Source organism: Mesoplodon mirus (assembly GCF_964341445.2).
Source record: "Mesoplodon mirus genome assembly, chromosome: 20".
Classification (NCBI taxonomy): domain Eukaryota; kingdom Metazoa; phylum Chordata; class Mammalia; order Artiodactyla; family Ziphiidae; genus Mesoplodon; species Mesoplodon mirus.
The window spans coordinates 29,438,979-29,464,294 of record NC_138996.1 but is presented as its reverse complement, the minus strand read 5'-3'; the positions used below and the strand labels follow the sequence as shown (position 1 = coordinate 29,464,294).

The window sequence follows — 25,316 nt, the reverse complement described above, 5'->3', positions numbered from 1 at the left end:
CCTTGATGCTAGTCTAACTCAGACCCTGATACTAGGCCTAACTCAAGCCCTGACACTAGTCCTAACTCACTCCCTGACACTGTCCCTAACCCAGGCCCTGACACTGGTCCTAAGGCCCTGACACTGTCCCTAACGTAGGCCCTGCTGTTGTCAAGAACTAAGGTCCTGACACTAACCATGGCTAATGTCATGATGCATCCCTTACCAAGGCCCTGACACTGTCCCTACCTCAGGCTCTGAAGCTGTTCCTTACTAAGGCCCTGATGCTGGTCCTAACCAAGGACCTGGTGCTCTAAGATCTATGCTATCCCCTAGGTCATTTCCTGACAATGTCCCTAGCTAATGTCCTGACTCTGAGCCTAACAAAACCCCCAACTAAAGCCTTGAGAGTAACTAAAGCCTTGAGAGTATTCCTAACTAAGGCCCTGAGGCTGTCTCTATCTAAACTCATGATCATAGTCTTAACTAGAGTCTGATGCTGTCACTAACTAAGATCGGGACACTATCCCTACTTAATTTCCTGATGCAATCTCTAAGGCACTGACACTGTCTCTAACTAAGGCCCGGACACTGGTCCTACCTAACACCCTGATCCCATCTTTCAATAGTGGACTCACTGTTTCCCTAACTATGCCCTGACATTGGTGCTAGCAAAGGCCCTGATGCTGTCCCTAGCTAAAGCCATGATGCTGGTCCTAACTAAGGCCTTCATGCTCTCAATAACTAAGGTCCTGACATTGTCCCTAGCTAATGTCTTAACTCAGCCTAACAGAGGCCCTGACACTGTCTCTAACTAAGGCCCTGACGCTGGTCCTAACACTCTGATTCTGTCTCTCAGTAGTGGACTCACTGTTTCCCTAACTATGCCCTGACACGGGCACTAACAAAGGCCCTGAGAGTATTCCTAACTAAGGCCCTAACAGTGTCTGTAACTAAGGACATGACAGTGGTCCTAACTAAGGTCCTGAGGTTGTCTCTAACAATGACACTGACACTGTCCCTAACTAAGGCCCTGATGCTCTCCCTAGATAAGACCCTGACACTGGTCCTAACTAAGGCTATGACACTGTCAGTAACTAAGGTCCTAATGCTTGTTCTAACTAAGCCCTGACGCTGTCCCTAACAAAGGCCCTGACACTGTCCCTAACTCAACCCCAGATGCTGGCCATAACTCTGGCCCTTCTGCTATCCCTAACTCAGGCCCTAATTCTTTCCCTAAGGCCCTGACACCATCGACAATTAAGGCCCTGACTCTGTCTGTAAATAAAGCCCTGATGCTAGTCCTAACTCAGGCTTTTCTGCTGTCCCTAACTCAGTCACTGTCGCTGATCCTAAGGCCCAGAATCTGGTTCTAACTAATGCCTTGATGCTCCCAATAACTAAGGTCCTGATACTATCCCTAGCTCATTTCCTGACACTGTTCCTAGCTAATGTCCTGATACTGATCCTAACAAAAGCCCTGAAGCCATACCTAAATAAGGCCCTGCCACTCTTCCTAAACAGGACCTAAATGTGGTTCTGAGGCCCTGAGTCTGTCTCTAAGGCCCTGATGCTTTACCTAAGTAAGGTCCTGATGCTGTCCCTAATAAAGGCCCTAACGCTGGTCCTAAATCAGGTCCTGACATTGGTCTTAACTAAGGCCCTGATGTTCTCAGTAACTCTGGTCCTGACATTATTCCTATCTCATTTCCTGGTGCCCAATCTAGATAATGTGTTAACTCTGATCCTTATTAAAGCTCTGACGCTGTCCCTAACTAATGCCCTGATGCTGTTCCTAAATAACGCTCTGATGCTAGTCCTAAGTCCCTAACCCTGTCCCTAACTCAGGCCCTGACCCTGGTCCTAACTAAGGCTGTAATGCTCTCAATAACTCTGGTCCTGACACTATTCTTAACTCATTTCCTGATGCTGACCCTAGATAATGTCCTAACTCTGATCCTAAATAAGACCCTGATGCTGTCCCTAACTAAGGCCCTGAAGCGGTCCCTAATTAAGGGTCTGACTCTATCCCTAATTGGAGGCCTCACGTTGTCTCTAATGAGGACCCTGATGCTGTCCCTAACTAAGGCTCTGATGCCAGTCCTAAGTCCCTGACCCTGTCACTAAGAACGTGCCCTGATGATGGTTCTAAGTAAGTCCTGATGCTGGTCTTAACTGCGGTCCTGAGGCTGTCCCTAACAAAGGCCCTGACTCTGGTCTTATAAGGCCCTGATGCTGTCCCAAACATGGGGCCTGCTGCAGTCAATAACTAAACCCATCACTACCCTTAGCTAATGTCCTGACCCAACTCTTACCAAGGTCTTGACACTGTCCCTAAGAAAGCCCTGAGGCTGTCCCTAACTCAGGCCCTGAGATTTTCCATAACTAATGTGCTAATGCTGTCGCCAACTAAGGCACTGACACTGTCCCTAACGTAAACCCTGAGCTCTCAATCCCTAAGGTTCACACACTACAAGTAGTTAATGTCCAGATGCTGTCCCTAAGTAAGGCCCTGACGCTGGTCCTAAATAAGGCCCTGATGCTCTCAGTAACTAAGGTCTTGACACTATCCCAAGCTCATTTCCTGACACTGTCCCTAGGCTATAAACTAAACCAGCCCATAGCTCCTGCCCTGCATCTTATGCTAACTAAAGCCTTGATGCTGTCCCTAACTAAGGCCCTGACATTAGTCCTACCTCAGGCTGTGACACTGTCCCTAAGTAAGGCCATGAAGCTGTCCCTAACGTCAGCTTTGTTGCCGTCAATAATTAATGTCCTGGCACTAACTTGAGATAATATCCAGACCAATCTCTTACCAAGGTCCTGAGATTGTCCCTTTCTAAGCCCTGATGCTGCCCCTAAGAGAGGCCCTGGGCTATCCCTAACTCAGTAAGAGATGCTGTACCTAAATCATACCCTGAAATGTCTTTCAGACCCTGACGCTGCTCTTAACTCATGCCCTGACACTGTCCATAACTAAGGCCCCAACACTTGTTATAAGTCATCCCCGAGGCTAGGCCTCACTCAGGCCCTGACATTGTCCCTAAATAAGGTCCTGATGCGGTCCCTAACTAAAGCCCTGACACTACTCCTAAGTCCCTGACACTGTCCCTAAGGCCCTGCTGCCGTCAATATCTAAAGTCCTGACACTATCCGGAGCTAATATCCTGACCAATGTCTTACCAAGGTCCTGAAACTGTCCCAAAGTAAGCCCTGACACTGTCCCTATGTGAGGCCCTGAGACTGTCCCTAACACAGGCCCTGATAATGTCTTTAATGAAGACCCTAATGCTGATCCTACAGAGGCCCTTATGCTGCTCCTAAGCCTTGCTCTGACACCGTCCCTAGCTAAGGCCCTGACACTGGTCCTAAATAAGGCCCTGATGCTCTCAGTAACTAAGGTCTTCAAATTATCCCTTGCTCATTTCCTGACATTATCCCTAGCCAGTAACCTGACTCGGTCCCTAGCTAATGTCCTGTCTCTTATCCTACCTGAAGCCCTAATGCTGTCCCTAACTAAGGCCCTGACTTGTCCTAACTAAGGCCCCAACACTGTCTCTAAGGCCCGGAAGCTGTCCCTAATATAGGCCCTGCTGCCAGTAATAACTAAAGTCCTGACACTATCTTAAGCTAATATACTGACCCATCTCTAACCAAGGTCCTGACACTGTCCCTAAGTCAGCCCTGATGTTGTCCCTAAATAAAGCCCTGAGGCTGTCCCTAACACAGGCCCTGAAGCTATCCCTGAGGCCTTGATGCTGTGACTCACTCAGGCCCTGATCATGTCTTGAACTAAGACCCTAATGCTGATCCTACAAAGGCACTGATGCTGCTCCTGCATCCTGCCCTAACACTGTCCCTAGCAAAGGCCCTGACGTTAGGCATCACTCAGGCCCTGTCGCTCTCCCTAAGTCAGGCTCAGGAGCTGTCCCTACCTGAAGCCCTCATGCTGGTCCTAAATAAGGCCCTGATACTCTCAATAACTAATGACTAGACACTATACCTAAGTCATTTCCTGACATTATCCCTGGATATTAACTTGACCCTGTCCATAGCTAACGTCGTGCCTCTTATGCTAACTACAGCCCTGATACTGTACATAACTAATGCCCTGAAATTAGTGCTGAGGCTGTGACACTGTCCCTAATTGAGGCCTGGGTGCTCATCCTAAGTCAGGCCCTGATACTGTCTCTAACTAAGGCCCTGATACTACACATAACTCGGGCCCTGATACTGTCCCTAAGGCCCTGACACCACTCCTAATTCAGGCCCTGACACTGGCCCTAAACTAAGGCCTTGACACAATTCCTAACTCGGGCCCTGATACTGTCCCTAACTAAGGCCCTGACACTGTCCCTAACTAAGGCTCAGACACTACTCATAACTCAGGCCCTGACACGATACCTAACAAAAGCTCTGATGCTAGTCCTAACTAAGGTCTTAACACTACTCCTAAATCAGGCCCTGACACTGTCCCTAAGGCCATGACTCTAAACGTAACTCAGGCTCTGACACTGTCCCTAACTAAGGCCCTGACACTGTACCTAACCAACGCTCAGATGTTAATCCTAACTAAGGCCCTGAAACGGTCCCTAACTAAGGCCTTGACACTACTCATAACTCGGGACCTGATACTGTCCCTAGAGAGGGGAAAGATGGTGGAAGAGTAAGACGCGGAGATCACCTTCCTCCCCACAGATACATCAGTAATACATCTACATGTAGAACTCCTACAGAACACCTACTGAATGCTGGCAGAAGACCTCAGACCTCCCAAAAGGCAAGAAACTCCCCACGTACCTGGGTAGGGCAAAAGAAAAGAGAAAAAACAGAGACAAAGGGATAGGGACAGGACCTGCACCAGTGGGAGGGAGCTGTGAAGGAGGAAAGGTTTCCACACACTAGAAGCCCCTTCGCGGGTGGAGACTGCCGGTGGCGGAGGGGGGAGCTTTCGAGTCGAGGAGGAGAGCACAGCGACAGGGATGCGGAGGGCAAAGCGGAGAGATTCCCGCACAGAGGATCGGGGCCGACAGGCACTCACCAGCCCGAGAGGCTTGTCTGCTCGGCCACCGGGGTGGGCGGGGCTGGGAGCTGAGGCTCGGCCTTCGGTCGGAGCGCAGGGAGAGGACTGGGGTTGGCGGCGTGAACACAGCCTGAAGGGGCTAGTGCGCCATGGCTAGCCGGGAGGGAGTCCGGGGAAAAGTCTGGACCTGCCGAAGAGGCAAGAGACTTTTTCTTCCCTCTTTGTTTCCTGGTGCGTGAGGAGAGGGGATTAACAGCGCTGCTTAAAGGAACTCCAGAGATGGGCGCCAGCCACGGCTATCAGCGCGGACCCCAGAGGTGGGCATGATACGCTAAGGCTGCTGCTGCAGCCTCTAACATTTTTTTAATGGATCTCCCCCCAGAATATTTATGATTTAAATTATTTACCGCAATAAAGTTCAGGAATGACATTATTAGAATGAGCTGTAAGACACCAGATGCCCCCCCCAATGATCTATTACTTGGAGGATTTAAAATTCTAATGAGAAAACACTCACTCTCCTCTCCCTCTTGGGCATCAGCACAAGGCGGGAATCAGCTGCATTCTTTATTTATCCCTCTAATTTTCCAGAACCTTTCCTTCAAGGAGAAATCTCTGGGCTCTGCGGGAACTGTGAGTGGTGACCACCAGGTAAATCTGAGACTGAAAAGCAAGAGGAAAAGAGATAGAGGAGGAGATGAGAATCGGTGATGGGGAGAAGCAGGGGCATGGCCGTTCAATCACAGGCCGAGAGTCTGGGTTAATCTCCAACGAAGCTAAGGACCACCAGGATCTGGCCCCACTGGCCTTGTCACCTGGTGTGGGGACTGGGGACAGCCAAACCACCATGGCCACTCTCAGAGAAATAAAGAAGGTGGGAGGGCACCCCGAGAGCCAGATTGAAAATGGTCATGCTGTGAAATAATAAGATGCCCTTTTCAGAAAAGTGAAGACTGTTCTCTTGGTTCTCAAAGACTCGCAAATACTCTGTGCCCTTCTGGAGGCATCCTGAAGCCTTCAGCCTTTGAGGGTTGTAATGGGAGTGAATCTGGGCCCAAAAACATCCAGCACTCACTCCTTGAGGGTGCTGAGGATGACCAGTGTCCACCCCTTGGGTGCTGTGGGGCCTGAAATCCCCTTATCACCTAGGACGGGAGGGGCCACACAGACACTCCACTGGACCACCAGGGGCTTGGCTGTTGGGCTACAGTCCTTTATCATATACATGGTTTGCAAACATCTTGTGCCATTTTGGATGGTGGATTACCTTATTCCTTGCTCCTTTTATACACAACTGTTTTTCATTTTGAGGAAGTCCAATTCATCTATTTTGTCTCTTGTTGCTTGTGCTTTTGGTAGTAGATCTAAGAAATCATGACCAAATCCAAGGTCATGAAGATTTACTCTCATGTTTTCTTCTACGAGTTTTATAATTTTGGTTCTTGCATCTAGGCCTTTGGTCCATTTTGCATTGATTTTGTATACGGGGTGGGGGGAGGTGAGGGTCCAACTTTATTCTCTCCATGTGGGTATCCAGTTGTTCCAGAGCCTGTGCTGACTCTTTGTAAGAAAATACCTGCAAATGATGTGACCAACAAGAGCCTAATTCTAAAATATACAAACATCTCATACAACTCAAAAAAGAAAAACAATCAAAAAATAGGCAGAAGGTCTAAATAGACATTTCTCCAAAAACATACAGATGGCCAACAGGCACATGAAAAGATGCTTCACATCGCTAATTATTAGAGAACGCAAATCAAAACTACAGTGAGTTATCACCTCATAGTGGTCAGAATGGCCATCATTAAATGTCTAGAAAGAAATGCTGGAAGGGGTGTGGAGAAAAGGGAACCCTCCTACACTACTGGTGGAAATGTAAATTGATGCAGCCACTATGGAGAACAGTATGGAGGTTCCTCAAAAACTAAAAATAGAACTACCATATGAACCAGCAATCTCACTCCTGGACATATATCCAGACAAAACTATAATTCGAAAAGATACATGCACCCCAGCATTCACAGCAGCCCTATTCACAATAGTCAAGACATGGAAGCAACCTGAATGTCCCTCAACAGATGAATGGATATAGAAGATGTGGTACATATATACAATGGAATATTACTCAGCCATAAAACAGAATGAAATAATGCCATTTGCAGCTACATGGATGAACCTAGAGATTATCATACAAAGTGAAGTAAGTCAGACAGAGAATGACAAATACCATATGATATCACTTATATGTGGATTATAAAATGAGACCCAAATGAACCTATCTACAGAACAAAAACAGACTCACAAATATAAAAAACAGACTTGTGGTTGTCAAGGGGAAGACAGGGGAGAGGGATGGATTGGGAGTTTGGGATTAGTAGATGCAAATTATTATATATAGGATGGATAAGCAAGGTCTTACTGTAGAGCACAGGGAACTATATTCAATACCCTGTAATAAACCATAATGGAAAAGAATATGAAAAATATGTATATATGTATGTATATATATATATGAATCACTTTGCTGTACAGCAGAAATTAATGCAACATTGTAGGTCAACTATACTTCAGTATCAATTAGTCTGAAGGCACTTTTATAAATTAGGTCTTGTTTCTCTTGTCCTTTCATCCTGGGACAAATGTATAACAGAAACTAACCTGGATTACTCCGGGATGAACTCATATCACACAGAACTTTAATTGTTGAACAAACCATTAACACCAGTTACACCATGGGATGTCCTGATCCAATATGAAGTTTGTAAACCTTGTATCAAGCCTGCAGAGTCCACTAAATTTGGAAATTCAAACTGAAATGAAGACAACTATCCCATGACTTCTCTACAACTAGTTATACAACATCAATTGGAAACCATATACAATCAAATGAATGTAGAAAGAAACAACTATAGCCATCCTTTCTTTTCCTTTTAGATGAAGACGGTATTTAAGGTGATGTCTTGGGCCATTTCAGGGTGTTACTCAATTTCCTGGGTATCTCCCATGCACACAGGAGGTACACGTTAGTTAACTTGTTTGTACAACTATATGAAGGTAGTTAATACCACAAAACTGTGTACGTAAAATGAATTAAATGCTTAAGTCATGTTTTGTATTTTTAATGACAATGAAAAAAAAGTGTAGTGCTGATATTTGTTACAAAAATGAACATTAAAAACATTCTTAGTGAAAAAAGCCATATAGAAAAGGCAACTTAGATCCCATACTCATCTTGTCTGCTTCAAATCCATCAAGGTTGTCCAAATGAGGGGGAAACTCAGTAATGGTTCCAGAAAAAGAAAACTGGATCAGGATGGAAAAAGACATTTTCATACAGTTGGGACAACAGGTGAAAGTTGAAGTGGGGCTGAGTATTAAATTATAATGTGGACATCAGGATTTCCTCATTTAGGGGTTATGTGCTGGTTCCTTGGGCAAAGCACACTGAGCATTTTGTGTGAAGTGGCAAATATGAGTACTTCTGGCCATTATTGAAACTTTTCTGTACATTTTAAATTACTGGAAAATAAATTACTTTTCTAGACAACCATGTCAGTATCATGCCAGAAAATCAGATATTACAGACATCACATTTTGTTATAGAGGCTAAGACTTACCCAGACCAAGTTCAACCAAAGTTGTGATACTTATTTCCCTTGTAGGAGTCCACATGGTATTTAGAGGCACCGTGGGAAGAGTATATTAGTAGCTACTATGTCTTGGTTCCTGTGGATTACCTGGGATGCAGTAGAAACAGTGAGATTTTAGTATTGCAATTTTTCACATTACTGCAAAAAATATGTTAAAAATAAATTCAGTAAAGTTGCAAAATATGGAATCAATATACACAAATCAGTTTTGTTTTTATACACTAATAATGAACGACCAGCAAGAAAAATTACGAAAACAATCCCATTTACAATTCCATCAAAAAGAACAAGCTATCTTGGAATAAATTTAACCAAGGACATGAAAGACCTATACTCAGAAAACTATAAAGCATTGACAAAGAAATTGAAAACACAATAGAAAACAATATTCCATGCTCATGCATCAGAAAAAATACTATTATTAAAATGTTTATTCTACCCAAAGCCATCAAACAACAGTGCCAGGAAAACTAGACACCAGACTCCAAAGAAAGACAATGGTCACCATCTACACTGCACATAAAACTAACTAAAAGAGCACAGTATTCCACATTAAACCCTTTCTCTCCTGAGTCCCCTGAAGATGCACCCCACCCACCCAGCAGTCAGCTGCACAGGAAGATTCTCCACACTTGCTCATTTTTTCCTCTTGTGGAGTCTCCTCACCAGTGGTTCCTGAGAAAACCCAGCTCCTGTCAGTGTGGACAATGCCTCATGGTCCAGAAACCTAAGCCCTGGCAGGAGATAAAGCTCCTGTCTGCTTGTCACAGAGCAAAGTCTGTGGGCAGGGTGCACCTGTGCCCCCAGAGTCAGACAGGTGGGTTCGGCGCCCCCTGTGGGACGTCAGAGAAGTGCCGGGAGCGCCACACACAAATTCAGAGGCCTCATTCGGAAGGCAGTTCTGCTGTATATACTGTTTGGAAATCCAAACTGAAACGGAGCCAAGTATCTCACTGTTTCTCAAAAGATTGTTAAAGAACAATTAATTACAAACCATATGTAATGAAATGAATGTAGACACAACTTTACAACTTAAACCAAAATTCACTCAAAATTACCCATAGACACACTTAAATTACCAAACTATAAAAATCCTAGGGAAAAAAAAAAAGAAAATCTACATTACTTTGTGTCTGGTGACCTTATTAAGAAAACCAAAAGACAAACCACAAGCTGCAAGAAACTATTTCCAAAACACATATCTGATAAAGGATTTGTACTCAAATTATGCCAACAATGCCATTAAAATTTGGTAAAGATTGAAACACACATCTGGCCCAAGAAGATAAATAGGCAGTAAATAAGCACACAAGAATATACTCAAGATGCTGGTGGAATGCATGTACAGCCAACTTTGGAAGACAGTTTGGCAGTTTTTTCCAAATCTAAAAAGTCTCACCTTAAGATCCAAGAAGTGTACCTCTTGTATTTAGACAACTACTTTGAAAAACTGTGTTCAAACCAAAACCAGCATCAAGTAATGCACAGCAGCTCTATTCATAATGGCTAAAAACTTAAAGGTATCAGGATGTCCTTCTGTAGATGAATTCATAAGCAAATTAGGACACATACATGTCAAGGGGAGCAGAATACGCCACCCCAAAATATGCTCATTTGACAAAAGGATTATTTTGGACTGATTAATTTAAGAAACAGCAGACCCAGGAGAATCTTTCAAAACCAAGCAGAAAATGCCCTTTTATGAGGTAAATTTACATTTATTAAGGATATCTCCATTTGTAAGGGTATGTCCCTCTCTGGACCAGGAATTGAATGATGACTAAATATCAAGAAAAGCTTGTTGGGACTTCCCTGCTGGTCCAGTGGTTAAGACTCCATGCTCCCAGTGCAGGGGACCAGGGTTCAACCCCTGGTCAGGGAACTAGACCCCGCATGCTGCAATTAAGAGCCCGCATTCCACAGCTAAAGATTCCACAGGCCTCAACTAAGACCCGGCACAGCCAAATAAATGTTAAAAAAAAAAAAAAAAAAGCTTGTCAATGAAAGAGGCCTGGATGTAAATCTCTGTAACAACCATACCCTTGTTTACTGTGCTTTGCCTAATAACATCCCTTAAATGGCTTCCCCCATTCCCTAACATCTTTCTTTTGTTCTCAGCAGAAGATAGCATTTAAGGTAACAGCTTGAGCCATTTCAGGGAGTGACTCAGTTTTCCTGGGTATCTTTCAACTATACAGGAGGTATGCATGGTATATATTAAACTTCAGATAGTTTTCTCCAGTTCGTCTCTTTTTCATTACAAGGGAGATCTCAATAAAGAACATAGGAAGGTAGAGGGAAAACTATTTTTCCTCTCATATACATGCAATGCAATAGTATTCAGTGATATAAAGGAATGGACCATCAACCCACGCAAAAAAAAAAATAGATGCATATAACACTTACATTGCTAAGTGAAAGAATCCAGTCTGAAGTGATACACACTGTATGATGTCATTTATATGACATTCTAGAAAAGGCAAAACTGACATGGTAAACAGTTTATGGAATATGTGGCTGAAATAGTCCATATAATACTTTAGTGGCAAATACCCGTCACTATGCATTTGTCTACACCCACAGATTTTTACAACCCAACAAGTAATTTACAACCTATTCAAACTTAGCTACTTAGGATATGGGAGTGTCAAAGACTGGAATACAGAATGTAACAAAGAATCTAACTGATTCAGAAATGTATGAAAAAACTCACTGTTGGTAGTGGGACAAATGGGCTGACCTAAGTTAACTTTGGAAATGTACAGAATCTGTAGGCCAAAGACAAAATGTGCCATACATACATAGTGGACTCTATGTCCTTTCCCATGAGGGGTAGTAGCTAACAGTACTGAAACTACTATATCAGTAATCGAATGGAACAAGCACTGAATTTAATAAATGACAAATGGTGGAAGCCAGGTTTCTTACCACTGGAGTGGGATATTACAGTCAAACAAAGGGAGAAGGTTACAGTATCCATGTCATAACAGATCCGGTTGGAGAAATCAGTATAAACTATCTTTAGCCTACACATAGTTCCACATGGAAATCTTTATAATTATGTGTATATGCATAGGCTGGGATACATGCATGTATTTCTATGTACTGTCAGCTGAGCATATTGAGCTCCCACATGTAAGTTTTTAATACCATTCTCTAATAAAAGGAACAAGGGCTCTTCGAAGAAAGGGCTGATGCTAGGACTGAGACAATAAATATATGAAGCAGGATAATCTTAAAATATCAGAAAGTAAAGAAGTACCCAAAATTTAAAAAACCCACCAAAGAAAAATTATGTAAAATGAAAACAGGAGCAAATGGAAAAAGCTCTCAACAGCCAAAGCAAGAATGAACTAAGCAGTCTAATAATGTAGTGCTGGATTCTAACCAAAAGTTTACAATAATCATTCACGTGTCCAAACTGGTAAAAATAAATTACATAGTTTTTGATGAATGGTGTTAAATAGAAATCTCCTATGCACAAAACTTCTAAACAATTCATATAGACACTCAGCTGTCCATCAAGGATGTGAAGCTAACCCCTCTCTCCTCAAGTGTGGGTCCAGCATTGTGACTTCCTCCTAAATAAGACACACAGGATGGACATGGGAAAAAATTAACCTCACTGTGGGAAAACTTGACAAACACTACCTCAGCTAGGTGACCAAAGTTAAGATATAAGTGAGAAGTGCCCTTAAGAGCCTGTCCTCTTGATATATAGTGAAGAGGAAGCACTTCACCTCTGTGATCTGCTTTTTCAAAGCCAAGTCTAACCACGACAAAAACACCAAGCAAATCCCAGTGCCCGCCAGTCTATAAAATACCTGACCAGTCCTCCTCCACAGTGTCAAGGTCATGGAAACAAGGAGAGTTTGAGAAACTGTCAAAGCCCAGAAGAGACTAAACAGATATGATGACCCCATGTCCTTTGAGATCCTGGAACAAGGAAAGGTATAACAAAAGGAATATGAATAGGGACTTCAGTTAATAATAGAGTATCAATATTTGTTCATTATTTGTCATGATTCTGTAGAAAATTAGACAGGAAAAATTAAACATCAAGTAAGAGAAACCTACTATAACAAACTGGAAGTCTAGAGGAAATGGGTGATTTCTTTGTAAAAACACATTACCAAAATGAACACTAAATTAAGGAAAATAGAAAAAAACCAATTAACCACTGAGGAACCTCTTCCCCATACTGGTTACCACTGTTCCAGGCTTTCCCTCTCCGAGGACAGGGAAGGAACAGGGACAGAGCTGTTTGGCAGCTCCCCTAGTATATGACCCACCCAGTGTCTTCACCTCCCCCAGCCACGCCTACCCAGGGAGGACATCTGAGGAAGGATCGGGGATTATTGATCCAGATGTGTCAACTATGACTTCTTCTATTCCCAGCAACTGGAAACACTTACTGAAGTAAAATAAATTAGTATTTATTGTAAGGGTAGAAATAAATTAATACTTGCAAGTGGCAAGTTGAAGAATGGGTTTGGACCTGGCAGGTCCAGTGGCTCACACTGTCTCAGTGTGACCTTGCTTCTCTCCAAAACTTTGTCCTGCTCAGTGCCTTTGGGGGACCCCATTCACAGGCACAGGCTCTCTCACTGCCCTTGGACCAACAGCAATTCTAGGCTGACAACCACTCACCATCCATTTTCCGAGAAAGAGTTCCTCCTTTTCTTGGATTCCAAGAAAGTCATGGCTTTAAATGCCTTTGATCTGGCTTGGGTGGCATTCTCATCCTTGACCCATCACCAGAAGATGGAAAATGGGACTGGCTAGATGTGGGTTGTAAACCCATCTTTGAGCTGGGTGGAACATGGGGTCATCCTTCTGCAACTGTTCAGACTGGAAGCTGGTGAGATGTAATTCCCAAAGGAAAATGAGGCACTTGGGCATGAGAACAGATGCTGGCTGGGAGAAAGCCACAGATTCTAAGTCAATGACAGCTCACTGCACAGCATAGAATCTGACACAAAAGGAAGAAAGGGGTTCACTTAGGGTCAGGGGCTGCAGCTACTCATCCAGTGCTCTTACTGTCCCTCCCAAGACTGCAAGAAGTTCTTTCACTTGCTGAAAAGGCAGGATCATTGGTGGTGGTAAACTCAAGTCTCTTTCCTTGGACATCAGGTCCTCACATCTCAGAGGTTGGCCCAGAACAGCCCATGTGCCCTCAGAAGACACACAGACTTCATTCCTGCCCCTGAGAGGTAGGAGCCCTTGAGTTATGCCATCTCCCTGGCCATATTAATTGCCCATCCCTGAAAAACAATACTGCTCCTTTTCCAGTTTCTTCTCTCTCCTTTACTAAGTGAAGAAACCAAATTCTAGGGTGGTAAGGAAACTCTTGTGCAATGAGGTAATGGGAGGCTCAAGAATTATTCCATGCCATGGAACCCATAATTGGCAGGTTTTCCAGAGGCCACGTGGATGCATATGGCTCTCCAAGACAATGCAGTCTCAGTGTGAACCTCCCATTGGGAGGCCCAGTTACTCCCATAACTTTGATTCTTAATGAATATGAATGTCAAAATTTCTAACAACTGAAAAAACAAAGGATTGCAGGGCCATGGTCTGCTGTATGGTTGTTGTGTCAGGGACACACTCCAATGTTTAGAGGATTATTACTTCTCTTGGCAGCCTATGAGGCTGTGAGGGGGAGGCCTTTTTCTCAACCACATGGATGTGGGTAGTTGAAACTTCTCAAAGGAATGTCTACACTTCCCAGGTAGCTGTTGAATTGTCCAGCATCATGGTCAGCTCCGTAACTATACATGAGGGTCTGACAATGCCCAGGCTGGACTGAGCTAGAGGACCACAGATGCCTGCCTGGATAGTCAGAGGTCAAGGGCTGTCCTGCCTGAGACTTGATCATCTATTCATGCCCGCTCAGATGGGACAAAGGATGCCTCCAGTGCCAGGAGGACCCCACCAGCCCTTAAGAAGGCAGCATCTGGAGGCTAGCAGGTCACTGCACCCAGTCCTGTATAAATCCACACATGTCCACAGGAGTGCCCTCCTGTCTGGGCTGCACTGGAACCTGGGGCTGCCCAGGCAGAGTAGGGCCAGCATCACCCTTCCCAGGGAGGAGGGCAGAAGGAAACCATGCATGGCTTCTGACACCCTCCCCAATCCTTGACAGAGGGTGAGCTGGATAAGAAACAGTCTGAGACAAGAACAGACATTTCATTCTTCTCTCAGAGCCCAGGACTAGGGGAAGGGAGGCCAGAAAAACAGTTATTGACCTCAGCTCCCTGACTGCTGTTTGACCCTGGGCAAGTCCTACCCATTCTGGAGGCTTCAGAGAGAAGGAGAGGGGAGGGCAATGATGGCCAATTGTGCTTAAACCTAACTCTAACCTTCACCCTAAGAACCCTAACCTCTAACCGTAACCCCCTAACAACCCTCGCCCCAGACCCCTAGACCCTCGCCCCTGACCCCTAAACTCTAAGCCCCGACCCTGACTCTTTATCCACAACCCTCTACCATGACTCTCCAACAATGACCCATAACCCTAAACCATGACCCCTGAACCCTCACACTGACTCAACCCCAGGCCTAAAGCCTGGCCTAGTGGGTACCGAGGGATGACTGTATGAACTTCTCATATAAACCAAGGAATTAAAGCTTCCTGACCATGAACGTAGCAATGGTTTCTTAGATTTGACAGTAAAGCATAAGAAATGAAAAAAAAATAGATAAATTGGATTTCCTCAAAATTACAAACCTTTGTGCATCAAAAGAGGCTATCCAGAAAGTAAAAAGACAGCCCGCAGAATGGAAGACAATATTGGCACATTTTATATATGATAAGACTCTTTACCTAGAATATACCCAGAACTTTTACACTTCATCAACAAAGAGACAAACAATAAAATTTTTGAAACAGACGAATGACTTGCATAGACTGCTCTCCAGGGAAGACATACAAATGGTCAACAAGGACATGAAAAAATGTCCAACATCAGTAGTCATGATGAAAATGTAAATTAAAGCCACAATGTGATGCTCCTTCACACACACTAGAATAAAAATAAATTTTAAAATAAATTTTAAAATATAAAAATAACAAAGGTTGGCCACAATGTAGAGAAATTGGAACCCTTAAAAGTTACTTGTGGAGATGTACAATGGTGCGCTCTATGGGTATAAAACTTTAGCATTTACTCAAAAATATAAAATATAATTACCATGTGGTTCAGCAGCTCCACTCCTAGATACATACCCAAAAAATGGAAAACAGGTGCTCAAACAAAAACTTGTACACCAATTATTCATAGCAGCACTGTTCACAATAGCCCAAGGTAGAAAAGATTTAAATGTCCATCAGCAGGTAAATGGATAAGCAAAATAAGGTAGATACATAAGATGCATTATTCTGTCATATAAAGGAATAAAGTAAAATTATCAGCCGCTGTGGAAAACTGTATGGTGGCTCTGCAAAAACATGGAAAATGTATGATCCCTTGATTCCGCTCCAGGGTGTACACCCAGAATATTAGAAAGCAAGGACTGGAACAGACATTTGTACCCCATATTCATAGCAACGTTATTCACAATAGCCAAAGGGTGGAAGCAACACAACACATCCTTCAACAGATGAATGGATAAGTACAGTGTAGTATATACACAATGGAATATGATTCAATCTTTAAAACTAAGGTAATTCTCACACATGCTACAATATGGATGAACCTTGAAGTCATTATGCTAAGTGAAACAAGCCAGACACAAAAAGGACAAACGTTCTATAATTCCACTAGTATGAGGTATCCAGGTAAGTCAAATTCAAAGACAAAGTAGAATAAGGTTGCCAGGGGTTGAGGGGAGTTAGTGTTTAATGGCTACGTTTTCACATGGGGAAAACAAAGTTCTGGAGATGGATGGTGAGGATATTTTTACAACAATGTGAATGTAGTTAATGCCATGGAACTGTATACTTAAAAAGGTTTAAATGGGGCTTCCCTTGTGGCACAGTGGTTAAGAATCCGCCCACCAATACAGGGGACACGGGTGCAAGCACTGGTCCTGGAAGATCCCACATGCCACGGAGAAACTAAGCCCGTGGGCCACAACTACTGAGCCTGCGCTCTAGAGCCTGCAAGCCACAACTACGGAAGCCCGTGTGCCTAGAGCCTGTGCTCTGCAACAAGAGAAGCCATCGCAATGAGAAGCCTGCACATGGCAACGAAGAGTAGCCCCTGCTCACCGCAACTAGAGAAAGCCTGCACACAGCAAGAAAGACCCGACACAGGCCAAAAATAAAAAACAAATTTTTAAAAAAAGCTTTAAAAAATGGTTTAAACGGTAAATGTTATGTGTTTTTAATCACAATGGAAAAAATGAATGCAATAATGATCAATGTTACAATGTGGATAAACACTGAAAACATCTTAAGTGAAAGGAGCCATACAGAAAAACCACCCAGATCATGCTCATCTTGCACACTTTAAATCCAACAAGGTTTTTAAAGTGAGGAAAAGCCCCAGTGATGGTTCCAAGAAAAGAAAACTGGATTCGAATGGAAAAATACATTTCCACAAAGCTGGGGCAGCTGGTGAAAGTTGAAGCAGGTCTGTGGATAGGATTATAATGCGGAAACCATCATTATTCCTCATTTTGGGGTTATGTGCTGGTTCCCTGGGACAGTGGCCCTCCCACTCTCACAGGGTAAAACAAACTGGAGTATTTTGTGAATGTGGAAAACTTTATACTGCTATTTAAAGTTTTTATACACTTGAAATTTACTAGAAAATAAAGTACTTATCAAAACAACCATGTCATACCAAGCCAGAAATACAGACATCAAACTTTGTTATAGAGGCCAAGCCCTACCCAGATTCAGTTCACCCACAGTGGTGATGCTAATCACCCTTGTAGGAGTCCACATACTACAAGAGGAACGGTGGGAAGATTATATAGGGAGCCACTATGTCTTGGGTGCTGTGGATGACCTGGATGTAGTTGAAACAGTGGGATTTCTGAATTCTAGTTTTCCACATTCAACCACCAAAAAACTGTTACAACTAAAAAATGAATTCGCTAAAGCTGCAGGATACAAAAAAAAATCAATGCACAAAAATCATTTGTAATTCTATACACTGATAATGAACCATCAGAAAAAGAATTTTAAGAAAAATCCCACTTACAATTGCATCCAAAAAGATAACTAGGAGTAAATTTAACCAAGGACGTGAAGGACCTGCACACTGAAAACTGGAAGACACTGATAAAGGAAACTGAACAGACAAAAATAAATGGAAAGATACCCCGTGCTCATGGGTAAAAAGAATATTGTGAAAATATGCATTCTAAGGTGGGACTTCCATGGCGGTCCAGGGGTTGGGACTCTGCGCTCCCACTGCAGGGGGTGCAGGTTCCATCCCTGGTTGGGGAACTAAGATCCCGCATCCTGCATGCCACATGGTGTGGCCCAAAAATTTTTTTTAATTTAAAAAATATATATGCATTCTAGCCAAATTAATGTACACATTCAATGCAATCCCTACCAAAAGTCCAATGACATTTTCCATAGAAACAGAACAAACAATCTTAAGATGTGTGTGGAACCACAAAGGACCCAGAAGAGCCAAAGCGACCCTGAGGAGGGAGAACGGGCTGGAGGCATCTCGCTCCCTGACTTCACACTTCATTACGAAGCTCCAGTCCCAAAAAAGTGTGGAATCGGCACAAAAACAGGCACACGGACCAGAGGAACAGAGCAGAGAGCCCAGGAATCAACCTACAAGTATGTGATCAGTTAATTCACAAGAAAGGAGCCAAGAACATACACCAGGGAAAGGACAGTCCCCTCAATAAACGGTGCTGGGAAAACCGGATGCCACATGCCAAAGAACAACACTGCACTCTGTCTACACCACACACAAAAGGGGCCAAAAACCCAGTTTTCCACCTCAAGCCCTTCCTCTCCTGGGTCCTCTGAAGACAGACCCCCTCAGCGGTCAGCCACGCACGGGAAACTTCTCCCCACTTTTCCTCACCTTCTCCCTCAGTGGCATCACCTCCTGGCAGGTCCTATGGAGACCAGGCTCCTGTCAGCATGAACTGGACCCCCCAGTGTGCCAAAGCTGAAGCCCCAGCGGGTCCTGAGGAGACCCGGCTTCTGTGAGTGTGGACTCGACCCCGGCTTGTCCCGAAGCCCGGCCGTCAGCGTGGACTCTGCCCCGCGTGTTCCAGAAGCCAAAGCCCCAGCGGGTCCTGAGGAGACAGGGCCCCTCTCAGCATGAACATGACAGCATGATCTGAACAGACATCCCGCCAAAAAAGATACACAGACAGTAAAGTCATACAGAAACAAGCTCAACATCATATACCATTAGGGAATCACAAATTAAAATCATGAGATATCACAGCACACCTATTAGGACTGCTAAGCTCCAAAAATAGGACAATTGCTAGAGGGTGAGGAACAAAAGGAACTCTCCCTCATCGCTGGGGGGATGCATGTGCAGCCACTTTGTAAGACAATATGGCAGTTTTTTCCAAAGGTAAACAAGTCTCATGTTGGGATCCGACAATCATGCTTACAGTATTTAGGCAACTGCTTTGAAAATCTATGTCCAAATGCAAACAAGGATGCAATTATGCACAGCAGCACTTTCATAATGGCTAAAAACTTGAAGAAATCAGGATATCCTTCAAAAGATGAATGCATAAGCAAATTGGTACATCCATGTCAAGGCGAGAAGAATATACCACCCCAAAATGTCTCTCTGGCATAAGGATTATTGGTCTGCTTTAAAAAAAAAAAAGAGGGGGGCTTCCCTGGTGGCTCAGTGGTTAAGAGTCCACCTGCCAATGCAGGGAACACGGGTTCGAGCCCTGGTCCGGGAAGATCCCACATGCCGCCAAGCAACTAAGCCTGTGCGTCACAACTACTGAGCCTGCGCTCTAGAGCCCGCGAGCCACAACTACTGAGCCTGTGTGCCACAGTTACTGAAGCTTGCATGCCTAGAGCCTGTGCTCCACGACAAGTAAAGCCACCACAATGAGAAGCCCACGCACCGCAATGAAGAGTAGCCCCTGCTCGCCACAACCAGAGAAAAGCCTGCAGCAAAGAAGACCATATGTAGCCAAAAATAAAATAATAAATTTTTTAAAATCTCAGAAAACTGAGATTGCCATTTTATGAAGGACATTTACAATAGAGAAATCTCCATTTATAAGGGTATGTCCCTCTTTGCACCAAAAATAGAAGGATAATTAAGTCTTAAGTAACTCTTTTCAATGGAGAAGTCCTGACTTAAATGTGCAAACAATCATACCCTTGTTTACTGTGCTTTGCATGATAACCTGCCATAACTGGTCTTCCCCCCTTCCCCAGCATCTTTCTTCTGTTTTTAGCTGAAGACGGTATTTAAGGGGACGTTTTTGGTCATTTCAGGGAGCGACTCAGTTTTCCGTGGCATCCCCCCTGTATTCAGAAGTTATACACGTTATTAAACTTCTGCTTTTCTCCTGGTAATCTGTCTTTTATTACAGGGGCAGGGGGGCCTCAACCAAGAACCTAGAAAAGTAGAGGGAAAATTGTTTTTCCTCCTATCCACATGCAGTGGAATACTACTCAGCAGAAAGGAATGCACCATCAACCTATGGAAAGACATGGATATATCCTCAGTATATACTGCTAAGTGAAAGAATCCAGTCTGCGGAGGCTGCACACAGTATCACCCCATTGATGACATTCTGGGAAAGGCAAAGCTACATAGATGATAAGCAGATCATGGGGTGGGGTTTTGAAGTAGTCCATGTAATACTCTAGGATGGATACCTGTCACTATGCAGTTGTCTAAGCCAACAGATGTGTATAGTCCAAGGGGCCAATCATAATCTATTCAAATTTAGTTATTTAGAATGTAGGAGTGTTGCAGGATGGAATACATAATGTGACAGAATCTAACTGTATTAGAAATATATGAAAACAACTCACTGTAGGGGATGGGATAAAAGGTGCTGACCTAAGTTACCTTTGGAAATGAATGGAATCTGTAGACTAAAGGCAAAATGGACCGTATATAAACAGTGGGCTTTATTTTACGAAGTTCTTTCCAGGGTGTAGTAGCTAACAATTCTGAAACCTCTGCACATGTAACCTGGAAAGGAGCAATGCAGATAAATGGCAGATGGTGGGAGCCAGGCTCCTTGCTGTGGGAGTGGGTAGTTACAAGTAAGGAAGGGGAGAGCCTCTGCTCTCGTAATCCCGGATCTGGGCTTCCTGGGAGGACGCTGACTGGCCGGGGGAAACGCACAGATCCTCACGCTGGAAAGACCCTGCAGACATAGGAACTTCACACCCCATCTTTCCACCCATACCTGCTGGAAACACTCAGCCCTCCATAATCAGTCAACTGCAGCATTTAAGACATTCTCACCCCCAGGCAGATAAAAGAGCATGAGGGTCTTGCTTACCCCTAAGCTGTCCCAGAATCCAGGCCCTGGGGGGTGAACCCAGGATGGGGGTTCCTGGGCCTCTGACCAGCAGGTGAGAGGAAGGAGGAAGACCAGTCCTGAGGACAGAGGTTCCCTCGAGTCTGTGAGCCCAGGAGCCCCGATGGGATTCATTCCCAGTGAGGACATGGGTGGGGCCTGCAGTGGTTCTGTGTTCCCCCTGGGCCCCTTTGATGAAGCCACGGCAGCACTGGGCCCAGACGTCTCCTGGCGTGTCTCAAACTCTGACACAGCGGTTTTACAAAGGAACAAGAGAATGGAGCTGAGCCCCTGACGGCCACTCCTTTCTGGCTCTGAGTTGCTTCCAACAGGACTGCAGTCACCTGCATGTAGTCTGCTGTGACCCATCTGCCCCCACTTTGCCTTTCCTCTCCCTCCCTGTGATGACTCCAGTGACATTCCCAGCCTGGACCCCTCTCTCAGGCCAGACACCTCTGTCCAGCCACTGCATCCCCATCTCACCTTGGGGGCTAACAGGCCCCTCAGAGGACTGTGATCCTGCAGCTCCCCACACCCAGGAGCAGCCCCACCTTCCCAGGCTGCTGAGCCCAGGCACTGGGTGTAACCGAGCAGGACCCTACGGGGCCTTTCCAGGACAGAGCCCTCCCCCACATCCTCTGCTGTAGGTCCTCTCTGAAGTACCTGGATCATAGTATCTGATGCATGCTTCCTGAGTTGTGTTACAGATGCTAAAACCACCACCAAGTGGAAGAAATTAACTACTTGATGATCATGAACCGGTAGCCCCGGAGCTTCTGGTGCCCAAGAATTTACAACGTTAACTGCTCTGTTACCTCACCATCAACCAGGGAATTGTGCACCAGCTGATCACATACCCTGCGAACCCCCTCCTTCACTTGGCCTTTGAAATTGCTTTGCTGAAATCCTTCAGGGAGTTCGGGGTTTTAGAGCACAGGCCACCTGGCCTCCTTGTATCGGCACTTGTACAATTAGAGCTGCACTTTGCTTCACCACACCCCGTGTCACTAGACTGGCTTTACTGCACTCGGGCAAGCGGACCCACGTTTTGTTCGGTAACACTGGGGTCTCCCAGGCTCCCACTCGCCTTGTGTCCCACTGACTGTCATCTGCTCCTCCAGAGTCTTGTTGCAGCAAAAATAGAAATGAAGTTTTCCCTCCCCTGAGAACAAGGAAAACAAAGGGAACAGCGAACAGGCTAGAGAAGAAACATAACCTGGCCTAAAAGAGTTCGTCACTCCTTGTTTTCCTTTCTCACTCATTTGTAGTAACTAGATTTGTACTTTACAAAGCTAACCTCACTCCCTGACACTATGTAATTTACCTTTGGCACCCATCACCCCTGACTCTGTGTGAGTTACATCCCCTGCCTCTCACTCCCTAACCTTATTATGTCCAGCACTTACATTCTATACGCCCCTCATAACAAGTCACCCCCTATAGTTTTTCATTTCAGAAACAAGGTCACCGGTCGATAAACCAGAGGCAAACGGACGCAATTACCAGACTGCGGGACCCCAATTACCGGGCAGCCTGATGCCAACTATGACTTTTGAAATAATGCAAAGGAAAGGAGGAATGCAAGACCTTCACTACTTTGATCCTCATCCTATACCCCGGACTGCGAGAGCCCCACATATAAAATCTTCCCTGATTCTCAAGGAGGGGTGCCCAGTTCTTGAGGCGCTAGCCGGCTATGTCTTCCCTACTGCCTGGCAGAAAAATAAAGCCATCTCTCTTCCTCCAAAATCCCTGTCTCCGTATTTCTGGTTGGCCTCGGCGCACAGGGAAGCCGATATTTTGACATCAGTCTGTGGCCAGTTCCCACACTAATTCCCCTCTACACCCACAGCCCTGGCCCAAGCCTGATCTTGTGCCTGGTTCCTCCATCAGGCCCTGGCAAAGCTCCCTGCCCGCACGGTGCATCTCACATCCCACCCCAACGTGGTCTTTCTGAAGCATAAACGAGACTGTGACTCTCTCCCACCTGTAGTCCCCCAAATGTTTCCCCACTTTCGCTAGGGTATCTGCCGGGAGAGGCATCTGCCAAGGCCCTGAGAGTCCCCGGCATCCCCACTAGGCTGCTGGCTCCTGAGTTCCCTGACAATGGGCACCTCAGCAGGCCAGGAGACACGGCAGGAAACCCCAGAACTGCTCACCTCAGGAGGGGACTGGCACTGCCACAGCCTGATCAAAGAGAGCAGGGAAGGGCTCCCCTGCTGGGACGCAAACTCTGCACGAGTGGCCTCTCCTTGAGCCATTACATCACCTCGTGTGACTTGAGAGACGGAAGGACCGAGGTACACTTGGCTCCTAAGGAGGATGATACAGGCTCAGTCATGTCCCCCCAAATTCACATGCTGAATCCCTAACCCCCAGGACCCCAGGATGTGGCTGTATTTGGAGATGGGATTTTTAAAGACGTGATCAAGGTAAAAATGAGGTCACTAGGCTGGATCCTAATCCAATAGGATTGATGTCCTACAAGAAGAGATTAGGACACAGATAGGCACAGGGGGAGACCATGTGAGGACCTGGGGAGAAGATGGCTGTCTAAGCACCAAGTAGAGAGGCCTCAGGAGAAGCCAGCCTGCACACACCTTGATCTCAGACAGCATCCAGGACTGGGAGATAGGTCTGTTATTCAAGCTGCCCATTCTGTGGTATTTGTTACGGCGGCCCCGAGCAGACTGACACACAGGGTAACTCAGGGCTCACACTGGACAGATCCCACTCTCCATCCCCCTGTACGTGAGTTACAGGAGCCCCAGGAACTGAGGAGAGGGTCCCTGATGGGAGGCACTAGAAGATGCTAGGCATTAACATGACTGCATTCATGTTAAACGTGCCTGAAGTCCATTCACGCGAGATGGTTTCATCCTGTATGTACACCCACATCGGCACCTTCAGTCTGAACTGCAGATCTTTGGCTTCACCAGCTCCACTGAGGTCATTAGCTTCACCTGCTGTGGACCGTCTCCTATAGGATTTCCAGAACCACAAAGCATCGAAGCTTCACAGGGCCCAGAGTTTGTGCGCTAGCGTCCAGGTGACCCTCACAGGAGAGCCGTGCAGCTGCCCATCAGAACCCATTTCCCTTTTTCCTGTTCACAGCTACCCTGCACCTCCCAGCCTTCACACCCCTTACAGCTGGGGCACAGTGTCTCGTGTTACCAAGGGGAAGGGGTGGAGGTGGTGAGGGCCTTGGCCAGCCTGCATCCTAGGACGGAGGGCATGATGCCCGCCTGGTCACCCACCCTGCTGGTTGGAGCCCTCACCTGGAAGCAAGGAGGAGAAACAAGGGGGACAGAGCCTGGCACCTGACACCCACCTGCCCTGGACTCTCACAAGAAGGGGACAGAGACATCTTGAGCTTCAGCCCAGTTTGAGGAGACACTTTGTTCCAGCAACAAACTTTGCCTTAAAAGCCAAGGTGCTTTACAAACCCCTCCCCAGCTGTCACAGAAAGTCAGGCTTAATCTCATCACACTTTTCTCAAACCCCAGCTCAAGGTGAGACCACCTCTCAGGTGATGGTGCTTCAGAGCAGCCACTTTAAAAGATATCTGGAGTTCAGCTCTCCCAGCCCTGCCTTCAGTTTAAGGGAGAAGTTTCCTTGACAAACCTGCTCAGTTTCCTTGACAACCAAGCTTCACAATCTCCCAAACTCTTCTCCTTCAAACATTCCTATTCTAGGCTTGATGAGCCTAAAGTGACAGTGCTGTCATCATGTGCCAGAGAGTGACTCCTCCAAGCCCGTAGTTACCGGTTACGTGATGCTATTGATGATGAAATCCCAGAAGAGCCAGCTTTGCAACATAACCATTTCTGGACTCGGCACTGGGTCCCTTTCCACGGGCAGAGTGGAGTGGCTGTTTCCACGGGCCCCGGGGTGGGAGCACTCACCTAATGCAGCCAGGACTTCATCCTTTCCAGGTGATTCCAGGGTCCTCACTCTCCCCAGACTCTCACCCACAAGGCTGCCGTCTGTGCCAGTCTATATGGGACCTTGGTAATCTCCTAAAATGAGGGTTATTTTATACATAGGTAATGGGTTGAATGCTGGCCCCAAAAGATGTGCCCCCCAAGAACATGTGAACAGGACCATATCTGGGAAAAGGGTCTTTGTAGATGTAGTTAAAGATCTAGAGGTGAGGTCATCTTGGGTTAGGGTGGCCCTCAATCCAACTGAGAGAGTCCTTATGAAAGACA

General features: G+C 45.5%; 1 long non-coding RNA gene across 1 annotated transcript; it reads right to left on the bottom strand.

Moving 5' to 3' along the window:
* Positions 1–4,996: 4,996 nt before the first annotated feature.
* LOC309795864 lies at positions 4,997–25,076 on the bottom strand. Its single transcript, XR_014292382.1, has 3 exons — positions 25,011–25,076; positions 8,623–8,742; positions 4,997–5,665 (listed from the first exon to the last, which is right to left on the bottom strand). It is a non-coding gene; the product is annotated as an uncharacterized lncRNA (long non-coding RNA).
* Between the last annotated feature and the right edge of the window lie 240 nt (positions 25,077–25,316).